Source organism: Drosophila montana, unplaced genomic scaffold (genome assembly GCF_035044405.1).
Source record: "Drosophila montana isolate Dmon_TW-CO22-7 unplaced genomic scaffold, ASM3504440v1 contig_855_1, whole genome shotgun sequence".
NCBI classification, from domain to species: Eukaryota; Metazoa; Arthropoda; class Insecta; order Diptera; family Drosophilidae; genus Drosophila; species Drosophila montana.
In genome coordinates this window covers 70,001-75,841 of record NW_026999144.1, presented here as the reverse complement: position 1 = coordinate 75,841, position 5,841 = coordinate 70,001, and the positions used below count along the sequence as shown (strand labels likewise).

The following is a 5,841-nucleotide window of genomic DNA, read 5'->3' as shown; positions in this document are numbered from 1 at the left end:
GACTGCGACGCCAGCAGCGAGCAGTAAGCAGCACCACTAGACGCTAAGCGGCTGAGCAGCAGACGCCAGCAGCTGTTGCGGCCGCTGCTGTTGGCGTCACTCGCTTAACGCCTTGACTGTGACGTTGCACTCAAAAATTAAAAAACGAAAGTGAGTCAAAGCCAAAGGCAGCCGTCTTTGAGACGAAGCTTTGAGTCAAATCGCAGCCGCCTTTTGAGTGCAAATGCATGAAGGCTTTGGTGTATGGATCATTCGCGAATCTCTTTGGCCTGTTTACCAGTCACCCAAAATTTCCGCTTCATGGTTGCTACTGCGCACTTAGTGAGTCTGACAGTCCGTCATTCCGTCATACTGGTAGCGGGCCGCAGGCAGGATTAGACTTACACAATCTGTGCAGCTGTACCCATCTCTTGAATTTTTATTGAGCTCTTCAATTTAGTACACGTACAGGTCTTCTTGAAGTTATGCTCTATGTGGTAATAATCGTTAGTTTCAAGTTGCGTTTGCCGTTGTTATTGATTGCGTTGTAGTGTGTATCCTGACTAGCATATTTAGTTACTCAACCGTTTGGGCTTAACAATTTGAATAGGTTAATTCCGCATTCCAAGTGCCTTTGCGGCAACAATCGCACAAGCTACAATGATCAGTGATATCTGAGGCCTGCGCAACAGCCTTAAAACTTTTACCAAGAACTTATAGGGGAGAGAGTTACTGCGTTGATGAACCAACTATTTGCAAAAATTAAAAAATGCATAAAATGGAGTCAAGGAAGATGGGGTAAGAAAAGGTGCTGCAAATATTTAAATTGCAGCTAACACATTATTGAGAGGCTTAGAAAAATAGCTTAAACACCTTTTTCGCCCTTTTTCCATTTCCCGCCCTTGCTTACTTTTGAACAGCTGTTTACTAAATCTAAAGCAAACCAATTTGGTTAAGAGGGTTGTTCCGTCAACTGATTTGGATTTGCTTTCTCGAAATCTAAATTAAATTTAACAATTGGAATTTTTAATCTGCATCGTATATTTAAACTCATTTAAAACTATTGTTTTCTCAATGTCTAATTAGGCTTTCTCCACATCATAAACTGGGGCTTGGCGAAATTTAAGTTTTTCAATATCCAGTTTTCGCTAAACTCTATTTGATTGATATTTGTCGATACGAAAAGGGCGAACATTTGGTAATTGTATGTTATTTGATTTTATATATTTTATTTAATTTTTTTTAAATAAACAAGCGAAATATATCCCGCAGTCCATTTTTTTAGTAGGATCTCTAGAAGATCGTCCTATGTGCCATATTTCAACTATCCTTTTATTATCCCCCACAGCTTAAGACTTGCATCCTCCTCCTAAAACGCTTGTGAGTTTTTCAAATGTTTGTCTTACGATTATTACTGCAAAATGGACACCTTCATTAATTATGTTCTTGGTTGGGTCAAAAGATCGATTAATTGCCAGGAAAATATTGTGGATGCCATCCGTGTGGCTTACATATGACTGAAGGAATAAATTTAAATTGAATTTTGCCCGCAAAGGGTCCAGAAAAAATCCAAGGGCTTAGTATCTGTGAAACTACTCACCCAGATTCCAAATCCAAATACGATAGGTTTTCAACGAAAGAAAAATTCGTAAAGCATGTATGTGTAAAAATCATAACTGAAATTCAATTAAAAAAAAAAAAATTTGCGACCGATAAATGATTTTTCCTCGTAAACTCTTTTCTTGTTAATTTTTATTAACCAAACGAAAATATCAAATCTGTCGCTAAGCCCTGATTAATATTCGCTGGTAACCGTTTTCCCCTTTTGAAATGAATCGCCGTAAATAACACCACGTGCATCACAAAAAAAACAACTGTGGCCGTAACCTTGTTTGCCGACAGACCCACCTTGGCCTTCTTTGAGGCACGTTCACCCGAAGAAAACCGCAGTCTTGATTGTTCCTTGGTCTCTGTGTTTTTTGATGGATCAAACTTTCGTATACGGTAACGAAACGACGTAAAAACTTGTTTGGAATAAGACTGAACTTCGCTAACCACTCCTTTGAAGTTGTCAAATGGTTGCGCTTATGGATAGTTTATTCATGTGTAAACATTCTTGTAACATGTCATTCGGGCTCAGTTGACACTGTCATTTTTGGATCGTCCAATATCATTCAATAGATTGATAGACTATTTCTGGTGAGACGACCTCTTTTGGAAGACCTGAACTTTTAACGTCTCTTGTGTTAGTACGACCAAAAGGGACTCAATTATGTTTACGGGTTTTCGTCGATGTTTCGATTACAAGTACTCGATTGATTTCAATATTTTTATGAACACGATACAATGACAATCAATTTTTGGCTTTATATACAATTGCACAAGACCATTAAAGCCTTTTTACTCATTTTCAATGGGGCGCAATAAAGTATTTTAAGATCTAAAAGTGCCAAATTTGACATGTAGTTTCTCGTATTGCATACACAGAACGAGTATATTTTATATCAAGATTGGGTAAGAAACACAGACGAAAGCCTGTGGACTAACGAAGAAGAAGTTCTGTTTACATCTGCATACTAACATTCATTTACGTTTTGTTCTTTTCGAATTCAATAAATAGAATTGAAATTGCGATTGTATTTGAATCTGTGCTGTGTATGCACTGCTTTTTAAGCGATTGGCGGTAAGGAATGAAATGGTGGCTTTAATTCATTCCTCTGTTTTGTGCTGGCGTGATTTTAGGCCCATAGGTATTATATTTGTTTTTTGTTAATGTTTTTCATAACGCTAATTACCCCACTAAGGTAAAAAGTCAATGAGTGTATTTTTTGTTGGCTAAAGCCGGCGCAAAGGATTATATCTGATGAACATAATGCATTTCGACTTAAATCAACTAAATGCGTATTTATGCGGAAAATCCTTTATTGCTATGGATGTTCTATTTTTTAATACCCTGAATCCGATGGAAATGGATAAAAGGCTATAATATATGGCTAAATCTATGGCACGCGCAGACCATGTTTGTTTTGAACCAGAGACAGTGTGGATCGGCGTACCTGTTTGTGCTTTCATATGTATGTTATTCAATGAATATATGCTTTCCTTTTGGATGGAAAATCGGGGTCAAGGATTATATGTATATGTATTTACTAGCGGGTATAACCCGGCCTTGCCCGTGGCACGTATGTTATAAAATCAAAGTTTTCTAAAAGCTTTGAAAATGATTTTGAAACTGACCAAAAAAAACTTTGAAATGCATTTTCCACCGAAGGAGTTTAGATTTTGCGAGAAATGTGAAACACGTCTCTAATGATTTTTCTTATAGATCTTTGGAAATAAATTTGAACACAAAACGTCATCCACCAAATCTTCGACCCCCATTTGCACCAAGGAGGGATGGATTTTTCAAAAAGTGTGAAACACCCCTCAAATGAATTTGAATATAGATCTTTGAAAATTAGTTTGGGGCCGATCGGATGGTAAACAAAAAACTTTCATACAACCGTTTTCCGCCAATTTACCACTGTTGCGGGTGGAATTTTCCAAAGCGTCGAAATACGTATTCATTAAGTTCTTATTTAGAGCTTTGAAAATAAGTTTGAAGCAAATCGGACACAACTTAAAACTTCGCACAAAAAATCTTTAAATCGCATTCCCCACGAAGAAGTTCGAATTCTGCGAAAAGTGTGAAACACGTCTCAAATGATTTTTCTAATAGATCTCTGGAAATGAATTTGAGTGCGAAACGTCACCCACCAAATCTTTGACCTCCATTTCCACCAAGGAGGAATAGATTTTTCAAAAAGTGTGACACACCCCTTAAATGAATTTAAGCATAGATCTTTAAATATGAATTTGGGGCCGATCGGATGATAAACAAAAAACTTTCATACAACCGTTTTCCGCCAATTTACCACTGTTGCGGGTGGAATTTTCCAAAGCGTCGAAATACGTATTCATTAAGTTCTTATTTAGAGCTTTGAAAATAAGTTTGAAGCAAATCGGACACAACTTAAAACTTCGCACAAAAAATCTTTAAATCGCATTCCCCCCGATGAAGTTTGAATTCTGCGAAAAGTGAGAAACACGTCTCAAATGATTTTTCATATAGATCACTGGAAATGAATTTGAGCGCGAAACGTCACCCACCAAATCGTTGACCTCCATTTCCACCAAGGAGGAATGGGTTTTCCGAAAAGTGGGAAACACCCTCAAATGAATTTGAACAAAGATCTTTGAAAATAAGTTTGGGGCCGATCGGATCGTAAACAAAAAAGTTACATACAAACGTTTTTCGCGATTTTTCCACACTTGGGGGTGGAATTTCCCGAAACCCCGTCTTAACGTGCACCTTCATCACATAAGGTATCTACAGTGAAAATTTCAGCTTCCTAGCTCTTACGGTTTGGGCTGTGCGTTGATCACCAATCAGTCAGTCAGTCAGTCAGTCAGTCAGTCAGTCAGTCAGGACAAACAGTTTTATATATAGAGATGTATAGTTTTTTTACCGGCCTTAAGTTTCACACCACGAGGCTAAAATGGGCGGAATAGATTGATTCCAAATTTTCAAATATTTATGTAAATATAACTTGAGAGCTGAAGCTCAAGAAATAATATATTTATAATTATATTCAAATATTGCGGAAAACAAATCCCTCTTTGATGGGAATAGTTTTCAAAGACTTGTGGATGAAGTTTCGGGTTCAAATTCACTAACAAGGATCTTTATAAAAACTAATTTGAGATGTGTTTCACACTTTTCGCAGAATCCAAGTGATCCAATGCGGATCGATGATTTTTTGGGCGAAGTTTTAAGCATAACTGTAGTAAATTGCCGGCAGGAAGGCTTTTGTTTACCATCCTTTTCAAAGATCTTTGCGGAAATTCGTTCATTCATCCTTGCATGGTCAAAGGTTAAGGTAAGTGAGTAAAGTTTCGGATGTATTCTCATTTGCAAAGATCTCTAAGGAAATTTATTTGAGACGTATATCAGATTTTTCGCAAAAACCACGCATTCTGGCGAAAATTTATCTTGAAAGGAATTAGTGACGAAGTTTAAGATTTAATCCGATCGGTCTCACAATTATTTCCAAAGCTCTGCATAATAATATAATTAATAAGTGCTTAATCGGTTTTGGAAATTAAACCCGCAACTGTGGAAATTAGGCGGAGAATGTGCAACCAACTATTTTGTATATTTATTTTATTGTTTGAAAATGGGTAAATAGGGTATAATAGTTTTGTACAAATATATAAAACAGGCAGGGGGAAACATTTCCCCGTAAAGCGTATATATTTTTATTCAGTATGTATGAACGCGTCCATCTGAAAACCTATTACATCTAGAAACCATTTGAAGTTTTGAACGTAGGCCCTCCTGTTGTCCGCGCAGTACGACCGTCAATAGCTTGACCACTTTCCGAGCAATCGCTTAAATCCATATCGAATCGTGTATTCCTTTAGAATATCTCATAGGTGTTAAGAGCAAGACACCAAATTTGGCATGTAAGTTTTCGTGTATTCTGCACCGATAAAGTATATTTTATTTAGAGATACCGTCCCCCATCACGCAAAATCAAATTAGTTAAAATTTCAATTGGAACCAAGCAATTTACTACAATTTAAATACTGTTGGTTCCTTGATAGTATTGGAATATTCTATGGCACAATAATATCTACTATGAAAATGTCATCAAGATCGGTTGAGAAACACAAAAGTTATTAAACACAACGTGAGGTTGGTTGACAAGCCATGTGCTTGCGCCTAATAAATTTGTGTACCCTTGCACACATACATTCAAATGCGTTCTGTTTCGAATTTTATTAATATATTACTGTTTAAGCAATATGTAAGGACATTAA

General features: G+C 36.8%; 1 protein-coding gene across 4 annotated transcripts in view; it reads left to right on the top strand.

Annotated features, from left to right (window-relative positions):
* The window catches only part of LOC135440134 (uncharacterized), a 78,111-nt gene that overhangs the window by 44,762 nt on the left and 27,508 nt on the right, over window positions 1-5,841 (top strand). The window lies entirely within an intron of this gene.